Raw genomic sequence first — 18,578 nt, forward strand, 5'->3', positions numbered from 1 at the left:
TAAGTTAAGATTCTAATATATACAACCACTTTTGCATTCTTATAACGATGTGTGTCAGGGTTAAAATCAGGTATGAGCCAGTGATTTTCAAACTGGTGGAACAAGACCCGAATGTGGGTTGCAAAAAGTTGAATTTACGTTGAATTGTTTAGTTTAAATCCTAAATAATGTGTTGTTCCGATTAAATATAACAGTGTGGGACAGAAAGACGAAAATAACTTTTGTAAAAAGTTGCAATAAATAAGAGAAAACTGGGCCTAGCATTCAGTTGGGAGACACTGGTTAAGATAGTTGTGAAGGACAGGTATATTTTCTATCATCTTTTTAAACATATAGGCCTACTACTGTATTTTAATAACTTCATATTCACAATACAAAAATACACTTTTCATACGTAATTCACCGTTTTTTTTAAAATACATATCTTTATGGACCGTGATTTAGCGTGTTTTTGACGCATTCAGACTTCTACCCACACGGAAAGGATATTAGCATTTGAGCAACACTGAGATTCCCGAGGGACTTCTCACTACTACTGAAGTGTAGGCAAAGTGCCAGTCAATGCTGCTAAAAGCGCTGGTGTTACAGCCATTAATCCTCCTGCCAAGCCATACTGAACACTCACAAGAAAGACTTTACAAATCCATTGTTATTTTTACATAAGTGATGCTAGCTTGTAGTCTGTTTGCAGTTGTGTGTATTTATTTGAAGTATTTTGCTGTGTGGAGTGTTTTTGCCCTCCCCGTCTAGCACTTTTGATCAAATTGTTTAAAAAGTCAATGGAAAGTATATAGCGAAGTGTTGACGTACTAGCCTACCCTGCCCTACCGCTTGGAGTATGCCCTTGTTATCAACCAGTTCCGTTAGCTTCAAACAGTATTGCTAACGCCGCTTTGATGATCTCATAATTATTGGATGAAGGGGTATTTTGTAGTCCCTTTTGGAGCCGTAATGAAACGGAGACAGCATTTAATATGGGTGTAAAATATTTATAGAGAGCTTGTTTATACGCAGTGATGAAATGGGAAAAAAATGGGATTCCGATGGTTAAGTAAATTGCGTTTTCGTTTGCTCTGAATTATGCGGACAACCCTGGGAAAGAGTGCGTTGGAGATTGGAATTCAAATGAGACGCCAGACCTGACTTGTTTCGGAGTGCCCTTCACAAGCTCCGGCTCCCAGAGGAACTTTGGGAAGCGCTAAACTGCGGGTCAATAGAATGTGAACAAGTTAAAGTGATACAAGACGTAACAAAGCAAGAGGACATTTGAGCAATAAATAGGATGGCACACTTTTGTCACAACCCGGTGGCAAAATAGTCTTTTCTACATAATGGTAAATGATTTTTATTTGATTCTATGTAGGTCTACATTGAAACGGTGTGTACCAAGTCATATTTGACGGCGTGTTTTGGCTGTTAAGTCTTTTCTTATTGGTCAGAAAGTTTACTTGATTATTTTGTCAGTCAAATTGAATGAAATTAAATAGGATTTGGCTCCAAGAATGTTAGCTAGCACTGACTTCCCAAGAGTATTGTCTGTATGGATGGTATATCGGTTAATGCAATATTGGAGGATGTCCCCAGGTATTGGTATCGCTCAGATATTGAAAATTTAGCCAGTGAAAATTTGGCACCGATATTTTTTTTGCACAAGTCTCTGTGTGCCCGTGTGAGATTGGCAGTTTGTCCTCAGTGCAGCAGACTGAATGAGTGAAAATATGAATTTATATTTCAGACACAGACTGCATATATTAATGAAAATAGCTAACTTGCTAGCCGCCACATTCCAAATAGGAAGCGCTCATGGACGTGCTTCCAGCTTCTGTAAATTTCACTATAACGTATCATAAATTTGGTTTGGAATGTACATTTTAAAAGATTAATATCAGTATCGGCAAATATCGGTTATCGGTTACAACACCAAAAGAAATATCTGATATCAGCTCAAAAACTCAATTTCAGACCATCCCCAATTATCTTACGTTATGATTGTGAATAACAGATTCCTTTAATACTACTTTGATAGCTAAATATCCCAGCAGCAGCAGCAGCAGCTAATTTCTCTGAGCCAAATGCTATTCAAACCAGATTAGCATCACAAGCTACATGTCAAAGTTTTGATCGTACATTCATCGAAAACATGAAATTCATACAGTATTAATGGACAAGATTTTGGTGGGACCTAGTTTGTTTTCATTTTGGTCACGAGTTTGCGTTAGACTTTTATATATGCTAATGGTAGATGATAACACTTAAAGATAGCTAACATGTATTGGCGTCAAAACGTCTGCCTTTTAAACTGGGTGTTAGCTACAAGCCAGACAGCTAGATTTTAAAACATCCCCGCAATCCGATCATTGTCATCCAGCCATACACGGAACAAACTGGGACATTTTTTTCCTGCTGCTACCACGTTTTTTACATGTTTTTTTACAGTTTTTTCTCCAAGCCACGGTGCAGACGCATGTAGCCACCACGTACTGACACAACATGCGTATAGGCTGTACAGAAATACCACCCTGCATGGTAAAGTGTGATTTACTACCTTTGTATAAATATATCCTACCACTATTCACAGTGGAGACAAGAATCCCTGCTATTTTTACTGAAATTAGTAGCACAAATGGGACTCTTTACATTTATTTGTGTGTAAACCCTATATCGTTTTGGAGTTTTTAATTTATTTAACATACCGTCGTCAACATCGCCGTGTTCGTTTCGGTTGCATCTTTCTTGCACAAATTGTCGCTTTTGGCTGTCATTAATGATGTTTAAATTATCGATCTGTACAGAATCTTTTTGGGGTTACTACCACACTACAACAACAAAAATGTGAATAGTATTTTTATAAAAACTGGCCAAAATTGTGGTGAATTTGTAAATATCAGAGGGTTTGGATTTCTATCTCCAAAACGAGCCGTACATATTTGCTTTATATAAGTGTATCTTTGACTAATTTTTCCCCCAAGTGCTTGTTGATTCTGTTTTATCATGTGAAACTCTTGTTCAGTGGACCTTTTCCGCAAACGTGTAAAACCGGTATATTGAAAGATAGCGCCCTTGCTAACCATTCGTCGCCTACCTTCCAAGCTAACGTTAGCGTATCTGTAAAATCCCAAAAGCGCTGCCAATTAATGTGGAACTTTCCCCCAAAATATAACTGAGCCAAGTTTTCTCCACAGGCTTCCTGATAGCGTACATTTTCATATTCATTTTGCATGCGTTTGATTGACCTCGACAAAACAAAAATGGCAGCCTTGTTAGCATAGCCATTAGCTTACCCTGTTAGCACCCCTTTCCGCTAACCACTGCTCTTTGAAAACCATACCCAAAGCTTTATATCATAGAAATACTGTTCCTCATGTTTGTTACATGAATCTGTCGAAAGTATATTTTTAATTTAATATAAATAAAGATTCGGTAAAATATGGTGGTGTGTTTTTGTTTTTATTGGTGAATTTGTTGAGAGGGGGTTGGGTGTCTTGTAGTGAGTAAAGGGATTTTGAAGGCACTGAACATATGTAAACAAAATGTGACCAAGACGAATCCTGCAGTGTAAACAGATATCAGACAGAATACTTTTATTAGTCCAAATATTGCACAAAGTTTTATGCTAATGACATACATGCATAATATATCGAAAAGGTCACTACGGGGTTGCTGTAGACTCGCTTGACTCTCTCGAGATTACATATGACACTCACTGTTTACTGATACTGTTAAACGTTAAAATAATAGACTCGATAGTGCATTTATTACACAACAAGGTCTACTTTGCTGAGTGGTACAACTTATCTTTTCTAACCATAGCAGCCGACTAAAGCATATTACGTTTCGTGTTGATTTTTTTCTTTTCAGGTGGACCATTTTGGGTTGGTATAGGCTGTGCAATGCAATATATCACCTTATCATATCTGGAAACCTACGTAGATAACACATCAAGCAGTCTATAAGTCAAGTGGGCGATATTATTTATTTTGAGCGGCTGAAAAAATGTCAATCACAATACAAAAAGCTGAGTTTTTGTATTGAAAAACATGTACCCTTACTACCCTGAGCAGGCTTGCATTTCCACAAACCTGTCCCTTATTTGGCTGGTGGATGGTCTCTTCCTGCTTTTTTTCTATGGAAATGTTGTTCCTTTGGCTATAATCTTCCACAGTATGGCATCAAACTTATCTATCTCCATGTTGAATGTTCCGAAGTATTTCCATGGAATCACCCAGGTGACGTGCCACCTCCAGGGAGTTACGTAATGTACCTTTAAACAAATGATGAATGAATTATTATGTGAAGAAAAGTAATTATGCCTATTATCTCTTGAATAGGCTATATTTTAATGAAAAAACTCACAGTGCAACAAAAGTACTAAGGTGCTTACAAGAAACATAAGCTTGAGAAACACAGGTTTATTACATTTGCTAATTTACTTTTGACTCACAGCTAGAAGGTTCCGGCTTCAACTCCCAAGCCTTTCTTCCCAAGTTTGCATGTTATTTCTGTGTCTGTTTGGGGTTTCACTAGGCACTCCTATTTCTCCCTTCAACCCAAAACATGCACAATAGATCAAATCCTCCAGCTAAGGTCGTCCAGACCTAGACTAGTTCAAGATCTGAAGACGAGTCCCACTGCTCCTGAGCGGTTGCCCCCCGTGGCATTGAAGGATGGTTCAAATGCAGAGGACTAATTTCCCTAGGGGGACAATATAGTGCACCCTAACCTTAAAATCCCCTTGTACTGCATAATACTACTACTACAAGTACTTGTAAGTGATTGCTTTTTAATTGCACCCATTGCTTTCTCCTCTTTCTCACCCTCCCAGTCGTTGTGCAATGCTGACCGGAGGCAAGAATCTACAGCTCTACACACTTTGAACCTCAAAAGGACTTGCAGATGAAGCACGGTGCGCATCGAAAATGTTCCGCAGTGCACCCAACGCCCCTCTCTGATTGGCCGGCGTCTGGATACAACGTTTTGCTCCTGTTTTCCAGTCCAATGTTTACCCGAGTGTTGCTTAAGTAAACTGCAGAAAGGCAACATGTTTAGCTATGCATGCTTCACCCCCCTCCACTCCACTGCAGCAGAAATCCAGGCCTTTCAAACTCATCATAAATAATAGAGAACTGTCCAATGGCGGAATATGGTTTTTCTGAAGTAGCTCTGATTAATACTAATAAGGCGATGGGGTGCTTTAAGTAAACACATTTCTAGGGGAAAGACCTGATTTCTACTGCTCCTTTCCAAATAAACTCAGCAGGACTACATAGAAGGAAATGTATGCAGCGTATACACTTTCTGTTTAAAAAAAGGTATTAAAATCGCAACTGAACCTGTGTTGCCAGTGCCTTAGCCTGGAGATAGCGCACACATAAAAGTTTGTCTCATTCTCAGTTTATGGAAAGGCCACACCTCCTGTGAAAGCTCAGAACCTCCAGAATTCACTCAGAAGCTGCACTGGCACTGATTAATGATTGTACGGGGGATTACTATTCACAAAACACCAAAGAACTACGGTTAGCAACTTTAACCAACATGCTAACAGTTGCAATAAACAAGATCGATGGCAGAAATACTTAGATTTTGATTTATGGGCGTAAAAACAGCACAGGAGATCACTGGACCTTTACCTGTGATGTCACAAAAGTGGGAAATTTGAAATTGCATGTTTTGATGGGGCTTAGAAGGAGAGGACTTACTAATCAAGGATCCATCAAGCACGTATCAATAAAGGAAAATGCAACTCCAGGTATGTTTTGGATGAGTTAAAAACATTATAACATGGTTTAAAGCTAAATTTGGCATAAGATGTGTTCTTTAAAGCTTCATATGCAAGTATTTATTTATTTATTTATTTTGGTACCAGTAGATTTCAGTCGTGTTCTCTCCCCCTAACCATACTACATTTACCACAAAAATGCCGCAGATTTGTTCATTTCCTCTCTGTCTAGTTCTTTCTATTTGGCAATGATGATTATTTTGCTTCCTCAGCTGGTCCAAAAGTTGCTTAGGACAAAAAAGTAACAGAGATTGGACTTCACTTCCAGGGTACATTGATTGAAAAAGTCACCATCTATAAATTTGAAATAAATATGTCGGGATTAAGTAACTGTTTAAACAACCTTTCACTCTGTGCTAGATTCTGGAGATATAATACACGAGCAGACTTCAGCCTTCAGACGCACTCTTTCACTCTGCCCTTCGTTTCATAACAGGTGATTAATTTAAAACTCATCGCTGAACACTCTGTGAAAAAGTAGGTTGACCATCATTTTCTGTCAGAAGAGAACAACACTGTATAAAAGCATTTAGAAGTTACTAGTTGATACACTGCCTGGCCGCCACCAAAACAACACTCTAATATTTCGTTGGACCGCACATTCGCTGTGGCATTGTTTCGATTTCACTTCTGCAACGTCACAAGATTTATTTCCATCCAGTGTTGCATTAATTTTCCACAAAGATGTTGCATTGATGATGGTCGAGTCTGACGCTGCACAAAGCTTCTCCAGCACATCCCAAAGATTCTCAATGGGGTTAAGGTCTGGACTCTGTGGTGAACAATCCATGTGTGAAAATGATGTCTCACTCTCCTGAACCAACTCTTTCACAATTTGAGCCCGATGAATCCTGGCATTGTCATCTTGGAATATGCCCGTGACATCAGGGAAGAAAAAATCCATTGATGGAATAACCTGGTCATTCAGTATATTCAGGTAGTCACATACTGTTGCTGAACCTAGACCGGACCAACTGCAGGAGGCTCGAACCTATTTGCTTAGTTAAATCCAGGTAGCGACTTTTTTTTTGGCCAGGCAGTGTATATATATCACTTACTTGCTGAACTTTGACACGGGAACTTTCACACAAGATCTCATGATTGTCTACGTCTACAACATTGGCCGCACCAGAACTGAAATGAGACGAAAAAGCTTTTGATTATTCTGCTTCTCAAAAATGGAATACATTTCAAGGACACGCAAGACTGGATACACTTTAATAATCTGGTGATAAACATTTATACTCACACCTGCTCCTGTTTTGAATGTTTTAAATGGACCTATTTGTTTTGTTGTTTGTTTGTTTTTTTGTTTCTATTTTTCTGTATTTGAACAGGGCGCCCATGAAAAGGAGAGTCTGTGCGCTCTCATTGGGTTCTCCCTGCGTAAATAAAGATAAACAAGAAGAAAAGAAGAAAGGAGGCACATCTGGCCATACCCCAAGGCACAAACAAGAGAGCAGGCTGTGGTAGTTCAAAACACATTTGTAGATTTGAAATAATTACCTCAACTGGCTTCATATTTTATTTCACTGATTCCATACCTGAGAAGGCCGGTGGTTAACACATACTAAAGCTCTGTACCAAATTATTTCCACGTATTCGAGTAAAGTTTTCTCGCACAGATATGTTGTATAAGCAGCTCTTGAGGTCAAAATAAGTCAGCTGCGTGTTGTCTACATCAAATTATGAAGTGTTTTATTGTTTGAAAATCAGGAAATGTGCGTTAGCATTCTATTTGTTGTTCTGCATAGCTCTGTTCTGGCATCCGAGAGTTGTGAAAAGTGCTTATAAACTCATCGTGGTGAATAATTACGATGTTCGGAATGCATAAGGTAAATGAGAAGTAATTTTTAAGCATTTTAAAGGTCCTATGTTACGCAAAACTGACTCTCGTGAGCTTTAAGTCATGTTAGAATGTTGTTACCTCCTCAAAAACAGACCTGGAGTTGTGTTTTGTTTCATTCACACATGTTTGAGTAACACTTTATCATTAGTCTGTCAACATCTCCAAAGCTCAAAATGTTCTGTTCCACCTTGTGATGTCATCAAGTGATAGTTTCCAAGTTAGCAGCTACTTTTTTTGTACCTCTTTTTCAGTAGAGATTGGCAATTCCATGGCTGAAATTATCCAAATTATTGTGGTGAAGGTGTGTGGAGTTTAAAAACACAGTGGAGCACTTCCTGTATTACCACATGACATCACAAGGTGGAACAGAGTGTTTTCTGTTTGAGAGAAGAACTCAAAAGCCTAAAAATGCAGGATTTGTGTGTTAAACATGTGTGAATGAAACAAAACACAACTCCAGGTTTGTTTTTGATGAGGAAACACTATAACATTGATCAGAAAACAGTGTAATATGAACCCTTTAAATTAACTTGTTTTATTTTTTGAGTTTTAAATCAGGTACAGCACCTTTAAAGATGAGTGCGTTTCCTCCTGGTCAGCTGTGGCGGTCAGTGTTCATTAGTCTCCATATGTCCGCGCTGAGCTTTAGCCTGCTAGCGTAGCACTGAGAAGGGGGCTTTGGCGCGCTCCCTCAGGCCTTGGGCTATTACACCGGACTGCCACCTGGCCCCTGATTACATCCACAGAGCGTGCTTTAATTGCGGCTTGTCACCTTGACGCGTCAGGTTTACCCATAATCCCTTTCACCGCTGTGCACAGAGAGATGTGAGAATTAGCTACCGTAAGCTACCACCGAGTATAGGTATTTAAACAACAGTGGATTAGCTAATAGGGAGAGAATAAGGTCAGGGACATGGATTTAGTCAGACGGGTTGAGTTGCTAAAAATTGTACTTAAGTAAGGGTAATGTTACTTCAAAATGATAGTAGAAGTAGAAGTACAAAGTAGTAGTCCAAGGAATTACACAAGTAAGAATAGCGTTACTTAAAAATGATAGTAGAAGTAGAAGTACAAAGTTGTAGTCCAAGGAATTACACAAGTAAGAATAACGTTCCTTCAAAATTATAGTAGAAGTACAAGTTCAAAGTGGAAGACCAAGAAACGTCTCAAGAAAAAGTATTTAAGTACTACTCAAGTAAGGATAATGTCACTTCAAAATGATAATAGAAGTAGAAGTACTAAGTAGTAGTCCAAGGAGCTGCACCAGTAAGAATAACTTTACTTCAAAATGATAGTAGAAGTAGAAGTACAAAGTAGTAGTCCAAGGAATTACTGAAGTAAAAGTAACGTTACTTCAAAATGATAGAAGAAGTACAAGTACAAAGTAGCCCAAGAAATTAGTCAAGAAAAAGTATTTGAGTACTACTCAAGTAAGAGTAACGTAAAGAGTAACTGTCAGGATGTAACATCTGATTTATAATTTGAAGTTGATGTAATTCTAAGGACAAAAACATGAAATACTGGACAGAAGAAAGACACACAAATGAAACAAATTAAATCATATCTGAAGGAGCGGAGCAAGAAACACAAATGTTCAAATTGTTTCATATTGTCAACGTAAAGCTTTTGTTACTTTAGACTTAGTTACAGTGGGAACCACAACTTTTACTCAAGTAAAAGTACTGCTACTTCAATAAAATTATTACTCAAGTATACAGCTTCTTTTAAAAGTAACTCAGGTAAATGTAACTGAACACTACCTACCTCTAGCCCATAGCCTATTGTTTAAAGTGCATATGTCAGGTTTTCATGTTTTTCTAATTCTGACTTGACTTGTTGAGATAGTACCTGTGGTCAGTATTTATCATAGTTTTACATCAGTTAAGTGGCCGTTTGTGGAAAGAGATTTTGAAAAGAAAAGTTGAAAAATACAGGAAGTAGTGCTGAGTTCTAAAACAACTCTACCTACACAAGAAAGTGTTTAATCATAACTATTGTGTACTTTAGATAAGCTTTGGCTCTTGTTAATGTAATGGTTGCTAGGTAACAGTTATGGAATTACCACATTTGCTGCCTGGGTCCAACCAGGAACTAAAATGATGAACTTCACCAAAATTTAAAATCTAGGCAAATTTTTTGTTAAATCTTAAATGGCCCATATTACACTATTTTCTGATCTATGTTATAATGTTGTTTCCTCATCAAAAACATACCTGGAGTTGTGTTTTTCTTCCATTCACATACGTTTAACACAGAAACGCTGCATATTTAGGCAGGTCTGAGTTCTTCTCTCAAACAGAAAACACTCTGTTCCACCTTGTGATGTCATGTGGTAATACAGGAAGTGCTCCGTTGTGTTTTTAAACTCTATACAGCTTCACTACAATCATTTGGATAACTTCAGATGTGGAATTGACTATCTCTCCTGAACAAAAGGTAAAAGTTAACTTGAAAACTACCACTACATGACATCACAAGGTGGAACAGAGCATTCTGAGCTGTACAAATCCTAATGCAATGTGCTGGTTTAACATATCTGTGATTAGTGTATCCCCTCATTCATCCATAAATCATCCAATCTAGACATTGTTTTTGAAATTTAGATGTTTCAGATGCTATCCAGAAGTCATTTTCAGTCTGAAGTAGCTGGCCTGATAAGCTCGAATTTACAAGAACCTACCTCCTGTTTACAGCAGTCTGCTCAAACAAGTGAGAAATTAGGTGAGTCAGATTCTAACGAGGCACTTAGCAGCAGTAAAGGGGAAGCCATCAGAAGACACTCGAGGAGAATGACCCAGAACAAAGCAGCAGATAAACAGAGAGGGCAGTTTCACATATGACTCCTCCTCTAGGACACGACCACAGACTGAGTAAAGAAGTGGACAAAGTGAGTGTGACGTCACCTGCCCACTCATCGCTCCAGTCAAATGAAGCTCATCGAGACTAGCAGTTATAGCGGTGAATTTGAAGTTCTACATTTGGAATTCTGATTGCGAGTATCATAGCAACCAAAGAGGCTGATGAAGGTAACGCCCCTTCCAGATACGTTCATATCTAGAATCACGGACAAAATGGCAAAATAAAAACACCAGGATCATCTAGAGCGGGTTAATATGTACATTTTAATACCAAAATGAGCAGTTTTTCAATGTAAAATGAATTGGAGCCAGAGTTAATGGAGCCGGAATCGTGCACATGCTCATTTCCTATTTGGAACGCGGCGGCTAGCAGGTTAGCTATGTCCATTTATATATACAGTCTATGGACACGACTCAAGGCAGTATACATTGTCTTGAACTACTTTTGGAATGGTTTTTATCGCTATAATTAGTGGCTTTGTCATAGAACAGGGCTGTCCAAACTATGGCCCAGGGGCCAAATGCGGCCCTCAGACCATTTTTTGTTGGTCCTCATGCCTCCTCTTAAACTGGCAATTGAACAGTAAGTATTTTTTTACTACAAATTGAAGAAATTCTACCTCTATAACCTGTTTAAAATCACATTGCACTTTGACACAAACCTAAAAATAATCTTTCAAGTCTTATTAAAGGTACAATGTCTCTGTCAAACCTGTGTTAAGTCCATCATTTGACTCTCTGTATTGACACTGGTCTGTGGCCCTCGGCTTCAAATATGTTTCAGTATGCGGCCTTCAGCGAAAAAAGTTTGGACACCACTGTCATAGAACAACACCTGACACAGAGATTCTTTTTTGTTAGCACAAGTGAACTAAGGTAAAATGACGTTGTTGTTGTTGTTTCTTTAGTTTTTTTTCCTGTTGTGTAAAAAAAAAAGTGACTATTAATAATAAAGAATCACCTAAAAGGACCTCCACCACCAGTGAAAAGTTTGAACACATCATCTTTTTCAGTGTATATTTTTTTTTAAGTTTTACCTACACGCAGAAGACACCAAATATATGAAGTTAAATAATTCCAAGGCATTTTTTAACCAAATGCTCACAGTATCCACCCTTTGCTTTGTTGACAGTGCTGGAAACCCTTGGCCTTCTCTCAATGAGCTCCTTGATGAAGTCACTTGAAATGGTAATCGGGCTCATTTTTCCACCTTCAAGGCACTCAAAGCACTTTACATCAAGGAACCACTCATCCATTTTCACACACACTCAGACACCAGTGTACACAGACAGGAGGCGAGGTCGGTTAAGTGTCTTGCCCGAGAGACACAATGGCAGTAGTCATCTGTGGTAGCTTGAATCGCACCGCAAACCCGATCTACCAACAACGTTTTATGTCAAGAATGAGATTTGAACCACCAACCTTCGGATCAGTGGACAAACACTCTACCAACTGTGAAGTGAATGGTTTTCACTTCACTGCTGTGCCTCGTCTGGGTCCAGAAATGCCAAAAGTCCAAAGCAGTGGTCAAAGCAAAGGGTAGAGGCTATTTTTAAAAATCTAAAACAAGTTTGGAGTTATTTTGAGTTTATTTTTTTGTTTACTACATGACATATGTGCCATTCATAGTTCTGGTGTCTTCACTGAGAATCTGCAATGGAAATAAAACATAAGTTTTAAAAAAGTGTATCCAAACTTTTAACTGGTTTGCAACTGTTTGCCTCTCCCTTCAGCCTTTAGTGCAAGTGTAAAGTGTACAGTGTACAAGTGTAAAGTTGTTTTTTTTCCTTTTGTTTTGTTTTTTGTGTCTTGGTGGCACGGTGACTGAGTGCCATCACTCATGTCTCACAGCAAGAAGGTTGGTTCGATCCCCGGGTCACCAGGCCTTTCTGTGTGGAGTTTTTCATGTTTCTCCCCGTGTCTGGATGGGTTTCCTCCGGGTACTCCGGTTTCCCCCATCAACCAAAACATGAACGCCCTTTGAGACAACTGTTGTTGTGATTTTGGGCGTTACAAAAATAAATGAATTGAATTGAATTGAATACAGAGCTGTTTGGACACTAAAAATGAACATGTAACGTTATGTAAAAGGAGTTAATTCTCCCGCTTGTAATTAGACTGGCTGACACGCCTCTGTTGTATTCTCACATATCACCACTAGATGCTGTCTATGTTACTGCTGTGTGTTTGTGTGCGAGCTACAGCCTGACAGAAGAAGAGCAGAGAGCACAGGTGAGACTGAACAAAGGCCAGGTGATGCGACGTGGGAGTGGCCAGGTGAGGAGAGTAGAGAAGGGGGGGGGGGTCAGGTGAGGAGTGGAGGGAGGGGCCAGAGGAGGGGGGGACCAGGTGACGAGAGGAGGGAGGGGGGAGGGACTAGGTGAGGAGAGGAAGGAGGGGGGATGGGCCAGGTGAGGAGAGAAGGGAGGGAGGAGGAACCAGGTGAGGAGAGAGAGGGAGGGGGGAGGGGCCACGTGAGGAGAGGAAGGAGGAGAGAGGGGCCAAGTGAGGAGAGGAAGAAGGGGGGAGGGACCAGGAGAGGAGAGAGAGGGACGGGGGGGAGGGGCCTGGTGAGGAGGGGGAGGCGGAAGTTTCTCATCTGACATTTACTGGTGAAAAAAAAAAAAAAAATCCTATAAACTTACTGCATTCAGCCTGATGTGATGTTACTGCTTTGCCTCGAATGTACCAGAGTATGGCATTAATCATACTGTAAAACTATAGTTACTCAATTTAATTAAAATAATAAAATAAAACTTGTAATACACTTTGAGAGGGTTTGACAAGCCTCTCAAAGAGCTGCATTAAAGTAATTATTCATTCTGACAGACAGAAGCCACCGCCAATCACTCAAACACACACCACTTTTATATTAGGCAATGTAGGTGAAGTGTTTTGCTTAAGGACATAACGTACATTCTTACTGTGAGTGGCCTTTTCTCTCCACAGATCTGACCTGTAACTTGGGTCAGTGGTTTAAAAAGGTTAAAGCCAAACTCAAAAATGTGTAGTACTCAGTTACATAAACTCCACTGCATTTACTTGAATAACTTTTTTAAGTGATTGTACTTTTCAGTGTACTTTTCAAGCAGCATAAGCGTACTTTTACTCCTACTTGAGTACTGTTTTTATTGAAGTAACAGTACCCTTACTTGAGTAAAAGTTGTGGCAAAATCTTTATGTTGATAATATGAAGTTATTTGAACATTTGTGTTTCTTGTTTGTCTCATTTTTGTTTCTATCCTTTGAAAATACTGTATATGATTTTGTGCAGTATTTAATGTTTTGTCCTTCAAATTACATTAACTTCAAATTATAAATCAGATGTTATGTCCTCTTTAAGTTACTCTTACTTGAGTCGTACTTTTCCCAGATAGTTTTTTACTCTTACTTGAGTTATTTCTTGGACTAATACCTTGTACTTCTACTTGAGGAATATTATTTTGAAGTAACGTTACTCTTACTGGAGAAGAAAACCCCATCCCAGGTACTTTTTTTGTATACCTCCATTTGATCCTCATCCATAATTAATCCCCATTCTCCCAAAGTCGCCGATACCACCAGAAGATTGTCCCTCTCAGCTCGCCGTACATCACTCCAACACTAATCCGACAATATTACTCCCAACAATTCACTTTTTATTTCCCGTTTATTTACCCAGCAATAACCCGCTCGCCCCTGGTGCCGTGTAACGCTCGGCCCTGTCGCGTACAATTACTCTCCGAATGTGTACTGCGATACTGCGAGGTACAAATCATATTCATAAATCATACTTATGGCTCACCACGGAGCCCTGTACCTCCTGTTGTGTCGGCCATTACGGCGACATGCGGAGAAATCAGTTATGTTCGGTGAGGATATCTGTCAAACCAGTCCGGGCGCCTGGAAATTGAGATATTATAGAGCAATTTTCTCATAAGAGAGGCCAAGCGGCGGCTAGTATAGGGCAGGTCTTGGGAGAGAATGCAGGAGGTGAAGGTGCATGCTAACAAAATTAAAGAGTGAGTATTATGCTAAATCGATTTCATGAGCTTTCTCCTGTGGTATGATGTTGTTCCCTCAACAAAAACACGCTGGAAGAGGTTTTATATGTCATCGATGCATGTTTGTGTAATTTAGCACTCTCTCCCGGGGCCCTATTCGAACCCTCCTGTAAGATTCTGTACAAAGCTCCGCCCACAAGCCTACGTCACCCATGCTCCCACTCGACGACTCTCCATAAATATACAAAAACATGATACAAAACTGCACACAACAACTTGACAAATCTGATGTGATTTGCAGGAGTTTAATTTGCACACTGATTGTGTTGTGATAGTGCTCTGAAGGGGGAGTGACTTAGCGCGGACAGTAAAGGGAGGGGAGACTCAGAGCAGGGCTTGCATCTTCACAAACCTGACTCTTATTTGGCCTGGTGGAGGGCCCCTTGCTGATTCCATGGAAATGTTGTTCCTTTGGCTATAATATTACACAGTACGGCATGAAACGTATCAGTCTCTATGGAGAATGTTGTATCTTTAATCATATAAATCAAGAGAATATGATGAGTACTACCTCTTTTTGTCTTGATTTTGTTTGGGTAACTAAATTATTTACTTGAAAGGAATCATAATCTGCACTTTTAACGTTTTAAAAAGTTACTACAATCATAACTGAACCTGTGATACCAGAGCCTTAACCTGCAGATAGAGACATATACACATTTTTCTCATTCTCAGTGTATGGACAGGCCTCATGTGAAACCTCAGAACCTCCAGTATTCACTCACTCAGCTGCAGAGGCTACACTAGCTTTGATTCATAATTGTCTGCAGGTGCTGGGGTTTGGGTAGTGACCATTCAGATCAGAGAGAGTCATTTTAGGTTTAAACCAACTGAATTTCAGCATTGGAACTGGCAACACAAATGAAAGACACATGTGAGGCTCATTCTGCTTTCTGATTGCACAATCTCACCAAAGCATAAAAAATGGGACATCATCTCCAAAGTTTTTGAAATTGGAATTGTTATCAGTAAAAGCGATATTTGATTTGAAAACAAAGAGACACAGATAGGTCAAAATCTTACATACAGTCCCTTTTACTGGGTTAGAAATGAAAACACTTTATTATTAGCTTCAGACAGATTGCTAGTTTTACAATACACTCTTTTGGGGAAAACACAACCTAACTCTCAAAAATTCCCAGCTTTAAAAAAAAAGGAACAGTTCAAACATAAATGAGCTTTTCTGTCAAAACACATCTTCACTTCTTCAATTATGCACAGTTTTCTTTTTTGAGATTTTAACTACAATACTACAATGTTTCAATAGAAAAGCATCCTAGTAATATTTTGCATTATTTATTCATTTAGGATTAATTGCACCCTGGTCTCTTCTGTATTTTTAGACCATAAACCATAAACTAGAAGTGTATCAGCTGCAAAAATGACTTTACTTTTCAAACATGGAGCTGCTTTTGTCCATGTATTTTGCCCTCGTACAGATACAAATATAATATAAGCAGCTCTTGAAGTCAAAGTCCGCTGTGTACTGTCTGTGTAACCCACGTGACCTAAATTGCCCCACCTATTACCGCACCTGTGAGCGCTGTATTACCTGGCGCGCCCCGTCACTTCCTGCTTCTGGTTCTCCCGCTGCTTCTCACTGTGGCTCGGGCTGGTCGTGCTCTGGAGTTGACGTATTCATCATTTCGTGCCTAAAATCTGATTCCGCTGCTTTCATTCTACGCATTCAACCCTCTGCTCAGCGGTAAGTCTTTGTCATTTTAAACAAGTGTAGCATACCACTCTCGTTACACTACACTATGTTGTACCACATAGAGCTATGACCTGTTATTTTTTCTGTCTTTCATTCACTTACTTCATGGCTCACCACCGAATCTAGTCCTGAGACTTTTTGCAGTCAGTCCGCCAAGCCTGCATTGCATTACATCTGCATCTAATGAGAACGTATCTGATTGTCCGATTATCAGGAAGTGCACGTTAGCATGCGAGTTGTTATTAGCAAATCTTCACTCTGGTCTGAGAGTTGCGACGAGCACTTATAAACTCATCCTGGTGAATAATTAGGATGTTCAGTATGCATTAAGAAGGTGAGGAATAACTTTGGACGACTGCAAAACATTTAAAATGAGCTACTTTTGTTTTTCACGTTTAAAGACAGTAAAAATCAGGTACTTTTGAATGAAATCTAAAACATGAAATATATTCGCCAGCAGGATTTCTAATTACATACCCAATTTAATTTAGCGTTGGGGCCCGCTAGTGTTCAGTGGAGCACCGTACACCTCCGTAGACTTCCTCTGACTAGACACGTCTCTGTTTCCTGCTGCTGAGTTACCGGAGGGCATGACCACAGCTGAACCTATTAAAATAGCCCAGACTGGATTGTGGACAATTGTTTTTCTATAGGAGACAGTTTAGCCGCAGGCAAAGCTAGCTAGTGCGCACCGGTCCTACCAAGGCAGCACTTATCTCCTCTTCCACCACACTCGATATTAGAGCAGCCTTCTTTTCAGTCGGCTGGGAAAAAAAAAAGTTGTTTAACTAAATGTTGCTATGGCGACTGGGATCTGGCAAGCTGCGAGCGAAAAAGCATGGATTTGCAGTTACAAGAGAACGAAAGATAGTTTGTGTGAACAGACAAGCTATATATTGGAATGTGTGAAAGTTTTTGTTATTTTAGCCTTAGCTCAAAATGCGTGGTGCCACTGTGTGATGTCATCTGGTGGCAATCTTTAAGTGCTCCTTGGTCCATACATCTTAAAAGGAGCTGTATGATATCCACGGACACAGGTCAAGTTTATGAATTAATTTAAAATCTAAAATTTAGATTTTAAATGAATTCATAAACTTGACCTGTGTCCGTGGATACAAGGTAAACATGTTCAAATCAAATATTGCTTTTATGGATAACAACACTAATATGTACTTTATTCTTAAAGGGAACCCATTCTGCAAAATGACTTTTCAGAGCTTTTAATCATGTTCTAGTTGTTTCCTTCTCATTTACCTTCTGAAGTTGTATTTGGAGTGATTCGTGCATGTTTGAGCAATCTTTAATCGCTTATTTTCAAGACGCCATATTGCCGATCAACTTCCGTTTTCATTGCCGCCGGTACACGCCCACTGTTCTGTACTTGCATTGTTCTCCAATTTTATCTTCCTAATTTGTGATACACGTAGGATTTGTCAGTGTTGCGTAGTCTTTTTGGTACTAAGCTAACCGCTAGCTTGATGTGCAGCTATCCATTGACATGATGATGTTTTCGGCGATGTCAGCTCCTATTGGGCATCACCATTGGATTTAATTCTTCCATTAAGTCGTTTTAGATGAATACCATGATTTAAAATGTGCAAATTGTAACATAACGATCCACGGGCATTGTAGATTAGAACTGTAGAACAGACACAAGCACAATATGTCTTCTTTAATAAGGCCTGCTTTTCTAAGTTTGAGTTAAATTAGACAAATAAACAAGAAGCATTCATTTGGCAGCTCGTAAACAAACAAAAGAATAGTGAGTGAATACGATGTAATTACAGATGATGTTTATGGACTTTATAAATGAGATTTTTGGCTTTAGATCACTGAAACTCTCCAAAAATTAAGCAAAATACTACTGCTTCTACAACTAATACTACTTAAAGGCGCACAGTGTAACTTTTTGAGGGTGAAAATGTCAATTGCGCAAATTCCATGTGTAATCGCCTGGATAGCAACTTTAGCGGTTCAAAGAGGAACAGAGCAGAGCTGAGACAGTTAGTCCAGTGCAGACACAAGTGTGTTTATTGATAACCAAATAAAAAATAAAAATGACAAAAAAACAAGAAAAAAGTTTAAAAGAATCTGCATTTGCAGTACCTGCTATACAAACAGCACCCTCTCTCACAGCCACTGAGATTTCCTCCTTTTATAAAGCCCCTCCCTAATTGGCTGAGCCCATTCTGTATAATAGGTAAGTTTTTCCCAAATCCAATTCTCTTGTTAAAATTCAGCTCCAATCAACCAGTGTAATAATTGATTCAATTAAGTTGTTAATTAAAATAGAGTTCTATGTTTTACTTTAATTGTTTTAACAGTGAAAATTAATCAC

This window comes from Periophthalmus magnuspinnatus, chromosome 2 (genome assembly GCF_009829125.3).
Source record: "Periophthalmus magnuspinnatus isolate fPerMag1 chromosome 2, fPerMag1.2.pri, whole genome shotgun sequence".
Taxonomy (NCBI): Eukaryota; Metazoa; Chordata; class Actinopteri; order Gobiiformes; family Gobiidae; genus Periophthalmus; species Periophthalmus magnuspinnatus.